This window comes from Canis aureus, chromosome 5 (assembly GCF_053574225.1).
Source record: "Canis aureus isolate CA01 chromosome 5, VMU_Caureus_v.1.0, whole genome shotgun sequence".
In the NCBI taxonomy this organism is placed as follows: Eukaryota; Metazoa; Chordata; class Mammalia; order Carnivora; family Canidae; genus Canis; species Canis aureus.
Genome location: NC_135615.1, coordinates 14,263,210 through 14,286,198, shown reverse-complemented (window position 1 = coordinate 14,286,198; position 22,989 = coordinate 14,263,210). Strand labels below are relative to the sequence as shown.

Genomic DNA, 22,989 nt, shown 5'->3' with positions numbered 1-22,989 from the left:
ACGTGATCTTTTATTTCAGTTTTACAGCAGAGGGAAATATATCTCTGATCTTTCCTGCCCTTCGTGGTTTCCCCTTCCAGTTGCTGTTCCAATGCTGTCCCTGACAAGACTTGAAAGGGAAGGAATTCCATAGCGTTGCATACAGAAGGCCTTTCTCTGGACCGGGCTTACTGGTTCTCTTTGTAAATGGGGATTACAAAGACCCCAAGAGATGAACAGGCAAAGGACTTAAATAAACAATTCATAAAAGAGGAAATTCAACTGTTTAACAAACAGTGGGAATAGGTTCCATCTCACTAATCAAAGATATGCAAATTAAAGCACTAGTAAGAGGCCATTTGGCAAACCGGTTGTTTTTTATAATACTCAACACTGGCATCAGTGTGAAAGCTGCATTCTTGCACATTGGTATTAGCTGTGTAAACCGACTTAGCTCTATTTAAAAAAATTGGCAATAACACAAATCAAAATTAAAGCATTAAAATATTTTATGCTTTTTGAACTAGTGATTCCACTCTTGGGAATCCATTCTAAGAAAGTCTAAATATGGACAATATTTTGTTTATACCAACATATTCATCACTATGCTATTTGTTGAACCAAAAAGGAGAAACTAAATAAATGCCCAATAATAAGGTTAATTAAAGTATGGCTCATCCTTATCAAAACATTATGAAGCAATTGAAATTATTTTATTGTTTCTAATCACATAGGAAAACACATATGTTATCATGCAATGTAAGAAATCCATTCATAAAAAGCATGAAACAATCATGAAAACAAACAGCTGTTTTCAAAAGATAAAAAGAAATTTATTTCTAGAGAAAAATTATGGAAGAAAATATACTAAAATGTTAATAGTAGGCATCTTCAGATTGATAACTCTTTACTTTTCTGCATTTTAATATTTGTCTATTGACATTATTGAATTAAATATTATTTAATATTTTCTACTGATATATTCTACTTATAATGAAGACAAAAACATGTTTTAAAAAAGGATAAAAGCTTAATATTTATTATAGCCCCCTTTAAAAAACATTGTCTAAAGGAAAAACTGAATCCTCACTGTTGTCTTTGTCTTTTCTCATATATACCATCTTTACTCACATTAAATAGGTAGGTGATCTATTTACCAAAACAACAACCAAATATTCCTAGCAGTTTCCTTAGAAATGTTGTATGATTGTGCTCTAACAAACAACTCCATATAGATTCTTTGAACTCTGATTATAATTCTAACCTTTATCTCATAAGCTACAGCTTCTTTTTAAAGTTTGGGTGACCATATTATTTTTTTTTCAAAATGAAAGGGAGGAAAATATTTTAAAAACAATGATAAAAGTTAGTACTGTTTAGTCTTCAAAAAGAACAGCGTGGCTTTTATCACAGAAAGATGCAGTACTTAGAAAAGAAAATCCAGGGCAACTCGGGTGGCTCAGCGGTTTAGCGCTGCCTTCAGCCCAGCGCCTAATCCTGGAGACCTGGGATTGAGTCCCACATTGGGTTCCCTGCATGGAGCCTGCTTCTCCCTCTGTCTGTGTCTGCCTCTCTCTCTTTCTCTCTCTCTGTCTGTCTCTCATGAATAAATAAATAAAATCTTAAAAAAAAAAAAAAAGAAAAGAAAATCCAGAAGAGGAGAAAATGACAGATATCCTGTGAGAGAAAAATCCTATCCCATGAAACCTGCCAGGCTATAGAATTATACAGGAATTTTGCACTATAGCACACTGGGAATTATTTGCATGAGATCATGTAACATTGGGTTGGATTTGTATGATACCACCTAAAATTGAAAACAGGTAGGTATGCTCAATTAAACAGATTTTGAACAACACATGAAGAAATGTCAGCAGGATTCCTCTTCAAGTCATGTGGAGAGGAAGAGAAATGGTCTCCAGGTTTCATGAGCAGTTCTTGATTCCTGTCTCCCTCCCTCTTCTTAAAATACTCTGAATTTATGACTTCTTTTTATTTTTTTAATTAAGGTAATTTTTTATATTTATTTTTTTAAGTAAGCTCTACACCCAATGTGGGGCTCGAACTTGCAACCCCAAGATCAACAGTCATCTGCTCTACTGACTGAACCAGCCAGGCATCTCTGACTTTGTGAATTCTGTTAGGAATATAGTGTCTTTATGGTGCTGAATTTGGTAAACCCTACTTGAAAACTGACAACTTCTCCACTCTGTTAGCTTTTCTTTCCTATGTGATTCTGAAAACAAAGAAAAAAGTAACAATGGTACAGCTGGTTGTATTCTTAAATTTTACACTAATAAATTAAAGATGAACAATGTGTTTCCTTTTATGATGGTTGTCGTTAGCTTTTAGCATGCCAGGTTTAGCAACTCATTATTTATCCTCTTCTCCTGGGACTTATCATTTTTCCTACATTACTGCATTGCAAGCTCATAGCCCTTTAATGCTCACACCCTTGTGTACATTCCATTCGTCCTGCTCACCCATTATGGATTATTGCCATCTGGTGGAAAAACAGGGTGGACTACCAGATGGTAGTTTTGAAATATCCGGAAGTAAAGTGATGTTGTTTTCATCAGAGGAAAATATGCATTTGTTTCTCTCATGCATATTCTGGGATTCTAAAACAGCAAGCATTTTCCTATTCCATTTTACTTGGGGGAGTATACAATATGTTCAGCTGCTGAATAGATGAAAGATCAGACTTTTTTTAACAGCCACACAAGAACAGTGGTTATGAAAAAGTTGGGCCATGTTTTTACCCCTAGTACTATAAAACAAAAATGACAAAATGAAGCCAAAATGTCTCAATTGCCTTTCCTTTCACCAGGGAGAAATGCAGTATTAGATATTTTCTACTTCTAATTTATATTAGCACACTTGAGTCATTGAGCAATTTTCAAGTATATTAGTTCCTAAAATGAGATTTATTCACATTCAAAATTTAGCATAGTCTTCAGAATGACAAGATGAATATAATTCTAAAATATGGAGGAGTTTTTCTTTCCCAAATTCTCATAAAATTTACTAACACTATCACAATTTTTAAAAATCTAAATTAACAAGATAGCAGGCCTGACCTGAGCTCCTCAAATATGTCAACATTATAAATAACGAAAAATAGCAAGAGGATTGGCTCAGATAAAGAGAGATTAATGAGACATAATTACCAAATGCACTGAGTGATTCTTGATTGGATTATGATTCTGGAAAGAGAAAAGGATAATTAGAGAAATTTGAATATGGGCTATGTATTAGCTAATACTAGTATATCAGTATTAAATTTCTTAGAATAATGCTATTGTGGTTATGTAAGAGAATATCCTTTCTTTGGAAAATGAAGGATAAATATTTAGGTGTGAAACTTACTTTCAACTGATTAAAAAATATAGAGAGATAAAGCATATGCAGTAAAATATCAATTTGTGAATCTAGATGAACGGCTATGGATTTTCATTGTTCAATTTTTTCAAATTCTCCAAAGCCTTCACATTTTTCTTTTTTTTTTTTTTAAGATTTTATTTATTCATGAGAGACAGAGACAGAGAGAGAGAGGCAGAGACACAGGCAGAGGGAGAAGCAGGCTCCATGCAGGGAGCCCGACATGGGACTTGATCCTGGGACTCTCGGATCACGCCCTGGGCTGAAGGCAGGGGCCAAACCACTGAGCCACCCAGGGATCCCCCCCCCCCTTTTTAAGATTTTTCAAAATCAAAAGTTGGGAGAGAAAAAAATCCAAGCTGAAGAAAATGGTCTTTTAAAAAAAAAAAAAACTAAAAGGGGAGAGTACTTCTTTGTCAGCACGTAATAAAAAATGTCACTAATACACAGTGGATATTTGACTGAGTGTATTACTCTCAGTATAGGCCTGTTTGTCTTATTACTAGATCTCAGACTATGAGTAAAGTCATTTAGTAGAAGCAAAAGCATCAAGTGGTTTTTTTAGTCCAACTATGATGGACTAGGAATTAGATTTACCATTCTACCTTAAATAAGAAATTAGACAAAGTAGACAAAACATTGGTTCACAGACATTGGATAACAGAAAGATGAGGACAGTGTCCCTAAGAGAAGGAAAACAAGTGAGGTGAGCGCTACCACTGTCCCAGCTCACTATCTACAGTTTCCAGGCTATAGCTCAAAGATGGGGAAACCCAAGCAGAGCCTGAGTTGAGGAAACAGAGTTGAAAATGACAGAATTGAGGTCAGGGTGGTTAGAATGTGCAGGGCGAAGTACTGGAGTTGAAAGAACTGTATAGAAAGAGAGCTACATGGAACTGCAGGCTTTTCCCCTCAGGTCTACAGCTCATTATTGATCAGTACATACTTATGAGGGAACTATTTGTGGTTGGAGAAAGGAACACCAGAAGGGAAGACTCAGAATGATCCTCAGAGATCAAACAGGGTTGGGAATGGTTATTGTTCCCATCAGCCAGAATAAAAACCCATAATTATTAGACATTACATACAGTGCTCAGGAGAAGGGCCAAATTAGCTTTAGAGTAAAGGCTATTTTTGTTTTCCTCTCAAAGTATAAAAGTAAACCTCAACAGGATCATTTTCCAAGTTACTTGATTTCATCCCAGGGCAAAGCTCAAAAGATATTTATAGGAACTTAAAAAAAAAATTCAGCACTGGGACACCTGGGTAGCTCAGTGGTTGAGCATCTGCCTTTGGCTCAGGTTGTAATCCTGGGATCTGGGATTGAGTCCTGCATCCGGCTCCTTGCAGGGAGGCTGCTTCTCCCTCTGCCAATATCTCTATTTCTCTCTGTGTCTCTCATGACTAAATAAATAAAATCTTTAAAAAAAATCCAGCACCTAACTGTAAAATTCACAAAGTCTGACATCTAAACAAAATTATAGCATAAAAAGAAAGGGAAATATGACCCATAGTGAGAGGAAAAATCAATCAATAGAAGTAGACCCACATACAGAACATATGATAGAATTGGGACAAGGACATTAAGACAATTATTAAAGGGACATGTGGGTGGCTCAGTAGGTTTAGTGTCTGATTCTTGATCTCAGCTCAGGTCTTGATTTCAGGGTCATGAGTTTAGGCCCCATTTTTAAAAAATATTTTTTTGGGGGGGGTGAAACTTTTTTCTTATTTATTTTTTATTGGTGTTCAATTTACTAACATACAGAATAACCCCCAGTGCCCGTCACCCATTCACTCCCACCCCCCACCCTCCTCCCCTTCTACCACCCCTAGTTCATTTCCCAGAGTTAGCAGTCTTTACGTTCTGTCTCCCTTTCTGATATTTCCCACACATTTCTTCTCCCTTCCCTTATATTCCCTTTCACTATTATTTATATTCCCCAAATGAATGAGAACATATAATGTTTTTCCTTCTCCGACTGACTGACTTCACTCAGCATAATACCCTCCAGTTCCATCCACGTCGAAGCAAATGGTGGGTATTTGTCATTTCTAATAGCTGAGTAATATTCCATTGTATACATAAACCACATCTTCTTTATCCATTCATCTTTCGTTGGACACCGAGGCTCCTTCCACAGTTTGGCTATCGTGGCCATTGCTGCTAGAAACATCGGGGTGCAGGTGTCCCGGCGTTTCATTGCATTTGTATCTTTGGGGTAAATCCCCAACAGTGCAATTGCTGGGTCGTAGGGCAGGTCTATTTTTAACTCTTTGAGGAACCTCCACACAGTTTTCCAGAGTGGCTGCACCAGTTCACATTCCCACCAACAGTGTATGAGGGTTCCCTTTTCTCCACATCCTCTCCAACATTTGTTGTTTCCTGCCTTGTTAATTTTCCCCATTCTCACTGGTGTGAGGTGGTATCTCATTGTGGTTTTGATTTGTATTTCCCTGATGGCAAGTGATGCAGAGCATTTTCTCATATGCATGTTGGCCATGTCTATGTCTTCCTCTGTGAGATTTCTCTTCATGTCTTTTGCCCATTTCATGATTGGATTGTTTGTTTCTTTGGTGTTGAGTTTAATAAGTTCTTTATAGGTCTTGGAAACTAGCCCTTTATCTGATATGTCATTTGCAAATATCTTCTCCCATTCTGTAAGTTGTCTTTTAGTTTTGTTGACTGTATCCTTTGCTGTGCAAAAGCTTCTTATCTTGATGAAGTCCCAATAGTTCATTTTTGCTTTTGTTTCTTTTGCCTTCGTGGATGTATCTTGCAAGAAGTTACTGTGGCCGAGTTCAAAAAGGGTGTTGCCTGTGTTCTTCTCTAGGATTTTGATGGAATCTTGTCTCACATTTAGATCTTTCATCCATTTTGAGTTTATCTTTGTGTATGGTGAAAGAGAGTGGTCTAGTTTCATTCTTCTGCATGTGGATGTCCAATTTTCCCAGCACCATTTATTGAAGAGACTGTCTTTCTTCCAATGGATAGTCTTTCCTCCTTTATCGAATATTAGTTGACCATAAAGTTCAGGGTCCACTTCTGGATTTTCTATTCTGTTCCACTGATCTATGTGTCTGTTTTTGTGCCAGTACCACACTGTTAAAAAATATTTTTAAAAACCCAATTATAAATAGTCTCCATGTGTTAAAGAAGCATGGCAAAGAGCTATATAGAAAATATAACCCACATAAACTTCTAAATATGGAAAATACAAAAAAAGATGGGATTGGCAGCAGATCATACACCACAGAAGAAAAGATTAGTGAATTTGAAGACAAAGCAGTAAAGCCTTTACAAAATGAAAAAGAGAAGAAAGATTGGATATGAAAATGAACATAGTTCAGTGAGCTATGGGACAAATAAAGCAATCTAGTGTATGTGTGATTAGAGTCCCAGAGGGAGAGAATGTGGAATGGGAGAGTGGAAGTAGAAAGACTATTTAAAAAATAATGACCAAAAATTTTCCATATTTGATGAAAAGTATATACTCACAAGATCCATATAGCTCAATGAACTTCCAAGAACAAGAAACATGATGCAATTTATAAGATCTTATAACCAAATTGCTCAAAACTGTTAATAAAGAGAAAAAAATCTTTAAAACAGAGAAATGACATGAAGTACACAAGTATCTCTGAAAATAATGCAAACCAGAGAAAAGCAATATCCTTAAAGTAATGAAATTAAAAAACAGCCAATGTAGAATACTTTACTTGGTGAAAATATCTTTCACAATGAAGGTAAAATAAAGACATTTGGAGGCATATAAAAGCAGAAAGAATTCATCACCAGTTTATTAACACTTCAAATAGGTGAGAGTCCTTCTGGTAGAGGGAAGTGAAACCAGATGGAAATCTGGATGTTCAAGAAGGAATGAAAAGCATAGGAAATGGTAAATATGTGAGGTAAATATGTGAGTAACTATTTTTTACCCTCTGAAGAAAACAGTGATAAAAAATTGGTGTTTATTACATATTTACATGTACAATGAATGACTGCAATAGTGGAAAGACTGAGAAGAGAGAAAAGTAGGTAAATTGTAAGATTCTTTAATTTATGTGGCATTCTATTTGGCAGTAGATTGGGGTAATTTAAAGATAAAAATTGTAACTCCTAAGAGAAAACACTAAACATATTTTAGATCTGTTATATATTTTCTAATTTTCCTTGTGATTTCTTCTTTGACCCATTGATTGTTTAAGAGTGTGTTCTTGGATGCCTAGATGCTCAGTTGTTTAAGCATCTGACTCTTAATTTTGGCTCAGATCATGATCTCTGGGTTGTGAGATGAGCCCCACATGGGGCTCCGTGCTGGGTGTGGAGCCTGCTTAAGATTCTCTCTCTCTCTCTCTCTCTCTCTCTCTCTCTCTCTCTCTCTCTCTCGGGATCCCTGGGTGGCGCAGCGGTTTAGCGCTTGCCTTTGCCCGGGGCGCGATCCTGGAGACCCAGGATCGAGTCCCACGTCGGGCTCCCGGTGCATGGAGCCTGCTTCTCCCTCTGCCTGTGTCTCTGCCTCTCTCTCTCTCTCTCTCCGTGACTATCATAAATAAATAAAAATTAAAAAAAAAAAGATAGCTGAACATTAAAAAAAAAAAAAAGATTCTCTCTCTCTCTCTCTCTCCCTCCCTCTCCCTCTCCCTCTCTGCCCCTCCCTGCTGCTCACATACTCTCGCTCTCTCAAAACAAATTTAAAAACTGTGTTATTAAATTTCCAAATATTCGTGAATTTTCCCATTTCCTTTTTGCTATTGATTTCTAGTTTTATTCCCATGTACTCAGAAAATATACTTTGCACAGTTTCAGTCTTAAATTTTTTAAGATTTCTTTTGTGGTCTGTTCTGGAGAATACTCCATGTGTACTTGAGAAGGTGTATTCTGTTGTCGTTGGGTGAATTGTGTATATCCAGTATATATCTGTCATTACAATTGGTCTACAACCTCTTTCAAGTCCTCTGTTTTGTTATTTATATTCTGCCTAGGTTTCGCATTAAACGTGAGGTATAGAAAACTACTATTTTTGTGTTGTTATTCTTCCTTTCAATTCTGTCAATGTTTTCTTCTTATATTTCAGAGCTCTGATGTTAGGTGGAGATTTTACATATATAATTGTTATATCTTCCTGGTGACTTGACCCTTTTGTCATTATATCATGTCCTATGTCTATTATGAATTTTTGACTTAAATTGTATTTTGTCTAATGTAAGCATACTACCCCTACTGTCTGACATTTGCATGGAATATTTTTTTCCCACTCTTCCACTTTCAGCCTATGTGTTTCCTTAGAGCTAAAGTCTTTTGTAGACAGTGTAATTTTTATCCATTCAGCCAATATATGCCATTTGATTGGGGTTCGATACTTTCATATTTAAATAGTTACTGATGGGAAAGACTTAATATTGCCATTTTGTTGTTTTCTGTATGTCTGAAGCTATCCTTCTTTTTACTGTCTTCTTCTGTGTTTGATGTTTTACAGTAACATGCTCTGTCTTTTTTTTCTTTGGAAGGGGGTTAGGTTTTTACGTTTTTTTAGGTTATGCCTTTATTTACAAAAACTTCACTTTTTAGAACTTTTTTTTTAGGTTCATAGCAAAAAGTGGCTAGTACAAAGCATTCCCATATACTCCCATCCCAAACAACAGGCAAAACTTCCCTGCTATTGACATCCTGCATCACAGTCATACATTTGTTATAATTGGTAAACCTACACTGATACATTATCAAAGTCCATAGTTTACATTAGGGTTCATTATTGGTGTTGTACATTCTGAGTTTTGACAAGTGTATAATGACACTGATATAACATCATTCAGAAGAGTTTCACTGCCCTAAAATCCTCTGTTCTCTGTCTATTCATCCCACTCTCTGCTCCCAAACCCTGCCCCCCAGATCTTGGTTACCACTAGTCTTTTTCACTGACTCCATATCCTGGCCTTTTCAAGAATGTCACATACATGGAATCATATAGTTTATAGCCTTTTAAACTGGCTTCTCTCATTTAGTATTATGCACTTAAGTTTCTTCTATATCTTTTAAAGACTTGATAGCTCATTTCTTTTTAGCACTGAATAATATTCCATTGTCTGGATACGCTACAGTTTATTTATCTACTCACCTACTGAAGGACAATCTTGGTTGCTTCTATGTTTGGCAATTATGAAGAAAGTTGCTATAAATCTTGTGTGCAGTTTTTTTGTGTGGACACAAATTTATGATACCAAGGAGCACAATTGCTGTATCACATAGTAAGAGTATATTTAGTTTTATAAGAAACTGCCAAACTGTCTTGCAAAGTGGATGTACCACTTAGCATTCCTGTCAGCAGTAAATGAGAACTCCTGTTGCTCCACATCCTTGTCAGCATATGGAGTTTTTTGGTTTTTGTTTGTTTTTCAGAGAGAGAAAGAGAACAGAGGAGAGTGGCAGAGGGAGAAGGAGAGAGAGAATCTATTTTTTCAAATATTTTATTTATTTATTCATGAGAGACACACAGAGAGAGGCAGAGACATAGGCAGAGGGAGAAGCATTCTCCTTGTAGGGAGCTCAATGCAGGACTCGATCCCAGGATCCTGGGATCATGACCTGAGCCAAAGGCAGCTGCTCAACCACTGCGCCCCCCAGGCATCCCGGAGAGAGATAATTTTTTTTGTATATATTTTTATTGGAGTTTGATTTGCCAACATATAGTGTAACACCCAGTGCTCATCCCATCATGTGCCCCCTCAGTGCCCGTCACCCCCCGTCACCCTATCCCCCTGCCCACCTCCCTTTCCACTACCCCTTGTTCGTTTCCCAGAGTTAGGAGTCAGAGAGAGAATCTTAAGCAGACTCCACACCCAGGGCGGAGCCTGATGCTGGGCTTGATCTTAGGATTTGAGCTGAAATAAAGAGTCAAATGTTTAACCAAATGAGAGACCCCAGTACCCCTCACTGTTGTTTTAATTTGTAATTCCTTAATGAAAAAAAGATTTTATTTATTTATTAGAGAGAGAGCATTAGCAGAGTGAGGGACAGAGGGAGAGGGAGAAGCACACTCCCTGCTGAGCAGGGAACCCAGTGTAGAGCTGGATCCCGGGACTCCAGGATCATGACCTGAGACTGAAGGCAGACACTTAACCGAGTGAGCCACTCAGGCACCCGTCTTTTCATATATTTACCTGGCCTCTGTTTATCTTCTTTGGTGAGGTGTCTATTCAGCTCTTAAGCCTATTTTTTAAAACAATTTTTTTTTGTTTTCTATTACTGAGTTTTAAAAGTTCTTTGTATATGTTGGATAACAGTACTTGATCTGATATGATTTTGCCAACATTTTTTCCCAGTTTGTCCCTTGTTTTCTCATTCTCTTGACAATGTGTTACACAAAGCAGAAGTTTTTAATTTTAGTGAAGTCAGTTGTTTCACTCACAGATTGTGTTTTTTCTGTTGTATTTGAAAAGTCACCGCCATACTAAAAGACCACCTAGATTTTCTATGTTATCTTCTAGGAGTTTCATAGTTCTGAATTTTATATTTTGGGTTAGTTTTTGTGAAGGGTATGGGGCCTGTGTAGATTCTTTTATTTGCATGCAGATATCTAGTTTTTCCAGCTCCATTTGTTAAAAAGACTGTCTTTCTCCATTGCTTTACCGTTGCTCCTTAGTCAAAGATTGTTAACTATACTCATGTGAGTCTATCTCTGGGTTCTCCATTCTATTCCACTGATATACTTGTCTGTTCTTTTTCCAATATTACACCATCTGGATTGCTACAGCTTCATACTAATTCTTGAAGTGTCAGTTCTTTGATTTTGTTCTTCTCTTTCAATATTGAATTGGCTATTGTGTTTGGTGGTGGTGGTGGTTTGTATTTTAGGTTTTTTTTTCTTTTTTCTTTTCCATATAAACTTTAGAATCTCTTTGTCAATATCCACAAAATAATTTTCTGGGACTTTGATTGAGATTGTATTGAAATCTATGGATCAAGTTGGGAAGAACAGACAGTGTGACAATGTTGAGGCTTCCTATCCAAGACCATGGAATCTCTCTCCATTTATTTAGTTCTCCTTTGAATCTGTTTTGGATTGAATTACCTACCTACCAAATTCATATATTAATTCCAGTGTGGTGGTATTAGGAGGTGGGGTCTTTGGGAGGTAATTAGATTTAGATGAGGTCATGAGTTTGGAGCCTCCTGATGAAATTACTGCACTATAAGAAGAAAAAGAAAATCAGACCTTTCTCTTTTATGCATATGAGGATACAGCCAGAGGGCAGCCAAGAAGGCAGCTGGGAAAATAGCCATGGGCAAGCCAAAGAAAGCGCTCTTACCAAGAATCAAATCTGTTGGCACTTTGATGTTGGACTTCACATCTTCCAGAACTGTGAGAAATAAATCTGTCCACTTCTGATGGAGGGGGTGCTAGAGTCTCCAGCAATAACAGTGGCTTTATCTGTTTCTCGTAGACAACATGTAGTTGGGTCTTGCTTTTATATGCACTTCAACAATCTCTCTCTCTCTTTTTAAGATTTATCTATTTATTTGAAAGAGAGAGGATGGAGGAGGGGCAGAGGGATGGAGAGAGAGAGGATCTCAAGCAGACTCTCCGCTGAGCACAGAACCCAACACAGGGCTGTATCCCACCACCCTGAGATTATAACCTGAGCCAAAATCAAGAGTCAGACACCTAACTGACTGAGCTTTCCAGGGAACCCCTCTACTGGTGAAGAAACTCCCTTATATGTGACAAATCATTTTTCTCTTGCTAATTTCAGAATTCACTCTTGACTTTTGACAGTTTTTAAAATTTTAATAAATAAATAAATTTTATTATTAAAAAAATAACAAGCATAACAAATACTGCTAACACTGTGGAGGTATCTAACAGAAGACAATCAATGAGCCTTTTTTTCTTCCAAGTTTTTATTAAAATTCCAGTTAGTTAATACACAGTGTAATATTAGTTTCAGGTGTATCATATAGTAACTCAACACTTCCATACAACACTGGAGATTCATCACAACAAGTGCACTCCTTAATCCCCATCACCTGTTTAGCCCATCCCCCTGCCCACCTCACCTTTGGGAACCATCCGTTTGTTCTCTACACTTAAGAGTCTGTTTCTTGTTTTTTCTTCCCCCATCCCTGCTCCCCCACCATGTTCCTTTGTCTTGTTTCTTAAATTCCACATATGAGTGAAATCATATGGTATTTATGTTTCTCTGACTGACTTATGTAGCTTAGTATAATACTCTGTAGTTCCATCCACATTATTGCAAATGGTAAGATTTCATTCTTTAAAAAAAATTTTTTTAAAGATTTTATTTATTTATTTGACAGAGAGAGAGAGAGACAGCACAGGTGAGCACAAGCAGGGGGAGTGGCAGAGGGAAAAGGAGAAGCAGGCTCCCTGCTGGGCAGGGAGCTGGATGTGGGGCTTGATCCCAGACCCTGGGACCATTACCTGAGCCAAAGACAGATGCTTAACCTAACTAACTGAGCCACCCAGGTGCCTTTCATTCTTTTTTATGGTTGAGTAATATTCCATTCACATCTTCTTCATCCATTTATCGGTTGATAGACATTTGGTCTCTTTCTATAATTTGTATAATTTGGCTATCATTGATAATGCTGTTATAAACATTGGGGTTCATTATCCCTCTAAGCCAGTATTTTTGTATCCTTTAGGTAAATACTGAGTAGTGCAATTCCTGTAGTATTGTAGGGTAATTCTATTTTTAACTTTATGAGGAACCTCCATACTGTTTTCCAAAGTGGCTGCACCAGTTTGCATTCCCACCAACAGAATAAGAAGGTTCCCCTTTCTCTGCATTCTTGCCAACACTTGTTATTTCCTGTGTTGTTAATTTTAGCCATTTTGACAGCTGTGAGGTGATATCTCACTGTAGTTTTGATTTGTATTTCCCTGATGATAAGTGATGTTGAACATCTTTTCATGTGTCTGTTAGCCATCTGTATGTCTTTCTTTGGAAAAATGCCTATTTGTGTCTTCTGCCATTTTTATTTTTTTAAGATTTTATTTATTTATTCATGAGAGAGACAGAGAGAGAGAGAGAGAGAGAGAGGCAGGGACACAGGCAGAGGGAGAAGCAGGCTCCATGCAGGGAGCCTGATGTGGGACTCAATCTGGGGACTCCAGGATCACGTCCTGAGCCAAAGGCAGACGCGTAACCACTGGGCCACCCAGGCATCCCTCTTCTGCCATTTTCAAATTGCATTATTTGATTCTTGGGTGTTGAGCATTATACGTTTTTAATATATTTTGAATACTAACCCTTTATCAGATGTGCTATTCACAAATATCTTCTCCCATTTCCTAAGTTGCTTTTTAGTATTGTTGATTATTTCCTTTGCTGTAGAGAATTTTTATTTTGATGAAGTCCCAATAGTTTATTTTTGCTTTTGTTTCCCTTGGCCCAGGAGACATATCTAATAAGAAGTTGCTATGGTTGATACCAAAGAGGTTGCTGCTGTGTTCTCCTCCAGGACTGTAATAGTTTCAAGTCTCACATTTAGTCCTTTCATCCATTTTTAATTTTATTTTTGTGTATGGTGTAAGAAAGTGGTCCAATTTCATTCTTCTGCATGTTGTTGTCCAGTTTTCCTCATACCATTTGCTAAATACACTGTCTTTTTTCCAATGGATAGTCTTCCTACTTTGTCGATTAGTTGGCCATATAGTTGTGATTCCATTTCTGGATTTCTATTCTGTTCTACTGATCTATGTGTCTATTTTTGTGCCAGTGCCACACTTTCATGATCCTACAGCTTTGTAATATAACTTGAAGTCTAGCATTGTGATGCCTCTAGCTTTGCTTTTCTTTTACAAGATTGCTTTGGATATTTGGGGTCTTGTGTGGTGAAGTACAATTTTTAGGATTTTTTGTTCTAGCTTTGTGAAAAATACAGTTGGTATTTTAATAGGGATTGCATTAAATGTGTAAATTGCTTTGGGTAGTATAGACATGTTAACAGTATTTGTTTTTCCAATCCATGAGCATGGAATGTTTTTCCATTTCTTTGTGTTATCTTCAATTTCTTTCATCAGTGTTTTATAGTTTTCAGAGCACAGATCTTTAACCTCCTTGGTTGGGTTTATTCCTACATATCTTATGGGTTTTGGTGCAATTGTAAAGGGGATCAATTCCTTGATTTCTCTCTCTGCTCTTCCATTTTTGGTGTAGAGAAATGCAACAGATTTCTGTACATTGATTTTGTATTCTGTGACTTTACTGAATTTATGTATTAGTTCTAGTACTTTCTGGGTGGAGTTTTTTGGGTTTTCTACATAGAGTATCATGTCATCTGCAATAGTGAAAGTTAGACTTCTTCCTTCCTTGCCAATTTGGATGCCTTTTATTTCTTTGTGTTGTCTGATTGCGGAGGCTAGGACTTCCAGTACTTTCTTTAATAACAGTGGTGAGACTGGACATCCCTGTCTTGTTCCTGACCATAGAGGAAAAGTTCTCAGTTTTTCCCCATGAAGGATGATATTAGATGTGGGTTTTTCATATATGACCTTTATGATGTTGAAATATGTTCTTTTTAATCTTACTTTGTTGAGGGTTTTTATCATGAGTGAATGTTGTGCTTTGTCAAATGCTTTTTCTGCATCTATTGGAAGGATCATGTGGTTCTTATCCTTCCTTTTATAAATGTGGTATTATAAGTGGATTGATTTGGGAATATTGAACTATGCTTGCAGCCCAAGAATAAATTCCATTTGATCATGGTGAATGATTCTTTTAATGTACTGTTGGATTCGATTTGCTAGTATTTTACTGAGAATTTTTGCATCATGTTCGTTAGGGATATTGGCCTGTATTTCTCTTTTTTAGTGGAATCTTTATTGGGTTTTGGTATCAGGGTAATGTTGGCTTATAGAATGATTTTAGAAGTTTTCTTCCTCTTCTATTTTTTGGAATAGTTTGAGAAGAATTGGTATTAACTCTTCTTTAATGTTTGGCAGAATTCCCCATGAAGCCAGCTGGACTTTTTTTGTTGGGAGATTTTTGATTATTAATTCAATTTATTTGCTGGTTATCAGTCTGTTCAAGTTTTCTATTTCTTCCAGTTTCAGTTTTGGTGGTTTATATGTTTCTAGGAATTTATCCGTTTCTTCTAGGTTGTCGAATTTGTTGGCACATAGGTTTTCATGATATTCTCTTACAATCATTTGTATTTCTGTGGTGTTGTTAGTTATTTCTTCTCCTCATTTGTGATTTTATTTATTTGGGTCCTTTCTCTTTTCTTTTTGATAAGTCTGGCTATGGGTTTATCAATTTTATTAATTTTTCCAAAGAACAACCTCCTGGTTTCATTGATCTGTTTTACTGGTTTTTGTTGCGTTATTGTTGTTTCTATAGCGTTTATTTCTGCTCTAATCTTTATTTGTTCCCTTCTTTTGCTAGCTTTAGTTTTTGTTGTTTTTCTCTAGTTCCTTTAGGTGTAAGTTTAGGTTGTTTATTTTTCTTGCTTCTTGAGGTAGGTCTGTGTTGCTATATACCTCTCTCTTATGACTGCTTTTACTGCATCCCAAAGATTTTGTATAATTGTGATTTCATTTTCATTTATTTTCACGTGTTTTAAAGATTTCTTCTTTGATTTTCTCGTGGGAAAAAATGATTTCCTGGTGGACCCATTTATTATTTGGTAGTGCATTGTTTAACCTCCATGTATTTGTGGTCTTTCCAAATTTTTCTTGTGGTTGACCTCAAGTTCCATAGCATTGTGGTCAGAAAATACGCATGGTATGATCTGTCTTTTTGTACATGTTAAGACCTGATTTGTGACTCAGTATGTGATCTATTCTGGAGAATGTCCCATGTGCACTCAAAAAGAATGTGTATGCTGCTGCTTTAGAATGAAATGTTTTGAATATATCTGTCAAGTCCATCTGATCCAGTGTGTTATGAAAAGCCATGGTTTCCTTGTTGATTTTCTGCTTAGATGATCTGTCCATCGATGTAAGTGGGGTATTATTATTGTATTATTATCATTTAGTTTCTTTATGTTTGTTATTAATGGTTTTATATATTTGGGTGCTCCCTAGTTGGGGGCATAAATATTTACAATTCTTATATCTTCTTGTTGTTGTCCCATTTATTATTTTTTATTATTTGTTATTATTGTTCTTTTTGTTTTCCCATTTATTATATAGAGTGCCCTTCTTTGTCTCTTATTACAGTCTTTGGTTTAAAATCTATTTGTCTGGTATAGCTATTGCTTCTCTGGATTTCTTTTGACTTCCATTTGCGTGATAAATGTTTCTCCATCCCCTCACTTTCAATCTGCTGGTGTCTTTAGATCTAAAATGAATGTTTTGTAGGCAGAAGATAGATGAGTCTTGTTTTTCTATCCATTTTGACACGCTATGTCTTTTGATTAGAGTGTTTAGTCCATTTATATTGAGTAATTATTGACACATATGGATTTAGTGCCATTTTATTACTTGGTTTTGTTTTTGTTCCTGGAGATTTTCTCTGTCCCTTTCTGGTCTTTGTCACTTTTTGTCTTTCTTTTCCACTCAAAGAATCCCCTTTAATATTTCTTTCAGGGCTAGTTTGGTGGTCATGAACTCCTTTAGTTTTTGTTTGTCTGAGAAACTCTTTATCTCTCCTTCTATTCTGAATATCCAGCCTTGCTGGATAGAGTATTCTGGACTGCAGATTTTTCCCATTCAGCATTTAGAATGTATCATGCAACTCTCGTTTGGCTTGCCAAGTTTCTGTGGAGAGTTCTACAACTAGCCTTACAGGTCTTCCTTTGTAAGCTAGGGTCTTCTTTTGTTCTACTGTTTTTAGGATTTTTCTTTATTACTATATTTTGCAACTTTAATTACATTGTGTTTTGGCTTACTTTTGCTGATTTTGATGGGAGTTCTCTATGACTCCTGGATCTGGATGTCTGTTTCCTTCCCCAGATTAGGGAAGTTTTCAGCTATAATTGCCTCAAATTTTCTGCCCCCTTTTCTCTCTTCTTCTTCTTCTTTTGGGGTGCCTATCATGTGAATGTTATTATGTTTGATAGAGTCACTGAGTTCCCTAAGTCTATTTTTGCGTTCCATAATTCTCTTTTTTGTTGAGCTTCATTATTTTCCATTATTCTGTCTTCTATGTCATTTATTTATTCCTCTGCTTCCTCTATCCTTGTGCTGATTGCATCTAGTCTACTTTGAATCTCAGTTATTATATTTTTCATTTCTGACTGATTGTTTTTATCTCCATGGTAAGGGCCCCCTCAAATTCTTTCATTCTTTTCTCAAGCTCAGTGAGTATCCTTATGATTGTTGCTTTAAATTCTCCATCAGGCATGTTACTTATATCTGTTTTGATTAGATCTCTGGTTGTGACCTTCTATTATTCTTTTACTTGGGATGAATTCCTTTGTCTTGGCATTTTGTCTAAAGTCTCTGTCTTCTGGACACCTGGGTGACTCAGCTGTTGAGCATCTGCCTTTGGCTCAGGGCATGATCCTGGCATATCGGGATCGAGTCCCACATTGGTCTCCTCAAGGGGAGCCTGCTTCTCCCTCTGCCTATGCCTCTGCCTATATCTCTGTGTCTCTCATGAATTAATAAATAAAACCTTCTTTAAAAAAATAAAGTCTCTCTCTTCATCTGCATGTTAAAAAGCCCATCATGTTTCCTGCTCCTGAGAGTAATGACTTTATGAAGAAGAGGTCATATAGTGCCCAGGCCCTGGCGCTTGCAGGAGTGTTTCTGGTGTATGCTATGTGCACTCTGCTGTTGTGTTTTGACTGTTCTATCCCTCAGGTCAGTCATCTGCAGAGGCTATCCTTGCCTGCAGTGGGCAGTGTTTGGTCCTTGGCCAGAATGTGTTGAGTTATAACTAGATTTCCTCTGATCTGCTCATTAAATGAGACGTGATGCTACTTCCACAAAATGCACATCCTTGCCAAACTCTCTCGTCAGGAGATGTGGTGTGGTCAGAGGGTTTCTGCTGAATTTCTGGGGGAAGGGACCCTCTGCGCTGGGACTGAGGTACACTTGATTGAGCAGTACCAGTAGACAACAAGGGGGTGGGACCGGATGTAAGCAGGTTAGGTAACCTGTGTCATTGCTGTGCTGTTTACTGAAGGTGGTTCCATGTTTATGCTGAGAGGCAGGGGAAGGAAGTGGTGCCAGCCAACTCCTTTGTATCTGGAGAAAGGTCTCCGTGCTTACTGCTCTGCATCTATGATGAGGGGTGGAGAAGGGAGGTGGCACCCACCAGAACTTTTGTTCCCAGAAAGGCATCTCTCTGAATGCCATGTCTCACAGATGTGCTCCAAGAAGAGAGAACAACTTCCCATTTGTGTGCCCCAGGCATTCCTCAGATCCCGCCATCTGTCCCTGGGTCACCTGCCTGCCTTCTCTCCAGGAGCAGGGCAATGACCTAAGGCTCTATCCCAGCCAAGCCTGCTGCCCTTTAAAACTCTAGTTTTTGATCCCTGCTGGTTGCAAAAACTCACAAAAATCATCCCCTCTTGTTTGCCCAGTCAGCGGCTTTTGGGAAGTATTCTCCTTGCATGTATTCCTGGGCTGCTGCACTCTCTTTTGTTTTTCTCCTCCACCATGGCTCCCATCCCTCCACAACACCCACAGTCTGTTTCTCCCCTAAGCCACATCTCTACACTTCCTACCTTCCTCTAGTTGTGTAGTTTGTTCTGTCAGTCCTCAGGTTGATTTCTTGGGCATTCAGAATGAGCTGACAGTTATCTAGTTGTGTTCCAGGGATGAAACAAACCTAGGGTCTTCCTACTATGGACTTCTGACAGTTTTATTATAATGTGTCTCAGTGTAAGTATCTTTGGATTTTTCCTAGCTGAAATTGTTTGAGCTTCTTTAATTTGCATGTTCATTTTTTCCCTTAAATTTTAGAAATTTATGGTTATTTTTTCTTGAGAAAAACTTTCTGATCCTTTCTCTCTCTCCTTCCAGGTCTCCAATAAAGCATATAATAGTCTGCTTATTGGTGTCCTGAAAGTCCCTTAGGCTATCTTTGCTTTTCTTCATTTTCTCTTTTTGCTCTTCTCACTCAATACTTTCAATATCTTCAAGTTCACAGATTTTTCCCATCTGCTTTTTCAAGTCGGCTGTTAAACTCCTCTAGTGAATTTTTCAATTTGGCTATTGTATTTTTCAGTTTAAGAATTTCTATTTGGGTTCTTTCTTATAGTTTCTATCTCTTTATTGGTATTCTCATTTTGTTGTTGCATCACTTTCCTGATTCTGTTGGTTGTCCGTGTTCTCTTTTGCCTTATTAAGTGTCAGTAAGATAATTATTTTGAATTCTTTGTCAGGTAATGCATGGATTTCTGGTTATTTAGGTTCAAATTCTGGAGATTTATTTTGGTCTTTTGATTGGATCATGTTTCCCTATTTCTTTGTGTACACTGTGATCTTTTTTTTTTTTAAAGGTTTTACTTGTTTATTCATGAGAGACACACATACACACAGAGGCAGAGACACACAGAGAGAGAGGCAGAGACATAGGCAGAGGGAGAAGCAGGCTCCCTGCAGGGAGCCTTATGCAGGCCTTGATCCCAGAACCCCAGATCATTACCTGACACTCAACCACTGAGCCACCCAGCTGCTCCCCTTGTGATCTTTTGTTGAGATATTGGCATTTGAAAAACAGCCCCCATTCCTAGTCGTCATAGACAGACTGCCTTCACGGAGGGAAAGATCATGACCAATCAGTCCAGCTTAAGATTCTGAGACATTTTGAAATTTCTCTGGAGGCGTGTCTTCTTTGAATTCGTGCATGTGATTGCCCAGTTAAGAAGTCTTGTTCCTATTTCTTTTCAAGAGCCTGTAATCTCTTTCTCCTGCTGATGTCTGCCTGAGATACTGCAGTCTCCCTAGTGCTGCAACATCTTGAAGCTTGCCTCTCTTCTCAGTGGCTCCCAACCTGGCAAGCAACTATGCCACTAGTTCCCATCAGCACTTAGTCAAATGAGACAGAACATTCCCTCAAGGAGCTCTATAAAATCTGTAGACATATGTTCCAATCTTCTCTTTCTTTCCTGAAGAAAGAACTAGGTATTGGGACTTTTCTCCCAATTGCACCATGCTGTGGGATGGGTGGGGTGGGGAGAGAAGACGCTAGGGCAGAGAGAATGCACCACACTTTCCTACACACTTCAGTGTGGCTCTCCCAGCTTTATATTAGCCTAGCTGGTGTGGACTCTTAACTAGTTTTCTGGAAGTTGGACAAAAGCAAATTGGTCTGTATGCTGTTGTTAAATTGCTGTCTCTGTGGGGAATAAGGGCCTAGGGCTTCCTATTTTGCCATCTTACTGATGTCCCACACTCTAGAGCTTTATTTTTAAGTATAATACAGTGTGCTTTTTTTGGACTGAGAGCTAATTTTGCTCACTTTGCTACAACTGCAAATATCCTTACCCATTTCAGTTGCAAATAAATGATTGAATTGGGATATTGTCATTCAGTTTCACAATGACAATGAGAAATCATTATTTTAAGAAGATAGATAAAGAAAAATCCAAGGGGGGGGCGGGGAAAAATGGCGGAAGAGTAGGGTCCCCAAGTCACCTGTCCCCACCAACTTACCTAGATAACTTTCAAATCAGCCTGAAAACCTACAAATTCGGCCTGAGATTTAAAGAGAGAACAGCTGGAAGGCTACAGTGAGAAGAGTTGGCGCTTCTATCAAGGTAGGAAGATAGGGGGAAAAATAATAAAGAAATAAAAAAGCATCCAAGGGGGAGGGGCCCCGCGAGGAGCCGGGCTGAGGCCGGGGCGAGTGTCCCCAGGACAGGAGAGCCCCGTCCCGGAGGAGCAGGAGCTGCACCGACCTTCCCGGGCGGAAAGGGGCTCGCAGGGAGCTCGGGAAGGATCCCAGGAGGGTCAGCAAGGACGCTCCTGCCCCAGCTGAGCAGATCAGCGGCCCCGCCCCGGAGCCTCCAGGCCCTGCAGACGGAGAGCTCTGGAGTTCCTGCGGGGGCGGAATCCGGGGCTCCAGAGCTGGCCCCGCCACTGGGGTTGTTCCTCCTGCGGCCTCACGGGGTAAACAACCCCCACTGAGCCCTGCACCAGGCAGGGGCACAGCAGCTCCCCCAACTGCTAACACCTGAAAATCAGCACAACAGGCCCCTCCCCCAGAAGACCAGCTAGACTGACAACTTCCAGGAGAAGCCAAGGGACTTAAAGTACACAGAATCAGAAGATACTCCCCCGTGGTTCTTTTTTTTTTTTTTTTTTGCTTTTTGATTTGTTTCCTTCCCCCACCCCCCTTTTTTCTCCTTTCTTTCTTTTTCTTTCTCTTTTTCTTCTTTTTTTTCGTTTTTTTCTTCCATTTTTTTCTCTTTCTCTTTTCTTTCCTTCTTTCTCTCCTCTCTTTTTCTCCTTTTCCCAATACAACTTGCTTTTGGCCACTCTGCACTGAGCAAAATGACTAGAAGGAAAACCTCACCTCAAAAGAAAGAATCAGAAACAGTCCTCTCTCCAATAGAGTTACAAAATCTGGATTACAATTCAATGTCAGAAAGCCAATTCAGAAGCACTATTACACAGCTACTGGTGGCTCTAGAAAAAAGTATAAAGGACTCAAGAGACTTCATGACTGCAGAATTTAGAGCTAATCAGGCAGAAATTAAAAATCAATTGAATGAGATGCAATCCAAACTAGAAGTCCTAACGACGAGGGTTAACGAGGTGGAAGAACGAGTGAGTGACATAGAAGACAAGTTGATAGCAAAGAGGGAAACTGAGGAAAAAAGAGACAAACAATTAAAAGACCATGAGGATAGATTAAGGGAAATAAACGACAGCCTGAGAAAGAAAAACTTACTTTTAATTGGTGTTCCCGAGGGCGCCGAAAGGGCCAGAGGGCCAGAATATGTATTTGAACAAATTCTAGCTGAAAACTTTCCTAATCTGGGAAAGCAAACAGGCATTCAGATCCAGGAAATAGAGAGATCCCCCCCTAAAATCAATAAAAACCGTTCAACACCTCGACATTTAATAGTGAAGCTTGCAAATTCCAAAGATAAAGAGAAGATCCTTAAAGCAACAAGACGCAAGAAATCCCTGGCTTTTATGGGGAGGAGTATTAGGGTAACAGCAGACCTCTCCACAGAGACCTGGCAGGCCAGAAAGGGCTGGCAGGATATATTCAGGGTCCTAAATGAGAAGAACATGCAACCAAGAATCCTTTATCCAGCAAGGCTCTCATTCAAAATGGAAGGAGAGATAAAGAGCTTCCAAGACAGGCAACAACTAAAAGAATATGTGACCTCCAAACCAGCTCTGTAAGAAATTTTAAGGGGGACTCTTAAAATTCCCCTTTAAGAAGAAGTTCAGTGGAACATTCCACAAAAACAAGGACTGAATAGTTATCATGATGACACTAAATTCATATCTCTCAATAGTAACTCTGAATGTGAACGGGCTTAATGACTCCATCAAAAGGCGCAGGGTTTCAGACTGGATAAAAAAGCAGGACCCATCTATTTGCTGTCTACAAGAGACTCATTTTAGACAGAAGGACACCTACAGCCTGAAAATAAAAGGTTGGAGAACCATTTACCATTCGAATGGTCCTCAAAAGAAGCAGGGGTAGCCATCCTTATATCAGATAAACTAAAATTTACCCCAAAGACTG

The 22,989-nt window shown here is 38.3% G+C and overlaps 1 long non-coding RNA gene across 1 annotated transcript in view; it reads right to left on the bottom strand.

The window, feature by feature from the left end:
- LOC144313708 (uncharacterized) overlaps positions 1 to 22,989 on the bottom strand; it is a 33,914-nt gene continuing 10,925 nt past the window's right edge. Inside the window, exons 2-3 of the long non-coding RNA XR_013379333.1 lie at positions 3,150 to 3,185; positions 1 to 227 (exon numbers count right to left, since the gene is read on the bottom strand). This is a non-coding gene — a long non-coding RNA (uncharacterized LOC144313708). The remainder of the gene's footprint in view (positions 228 to 3,149; positions 3,186 to 22,989) is intronic.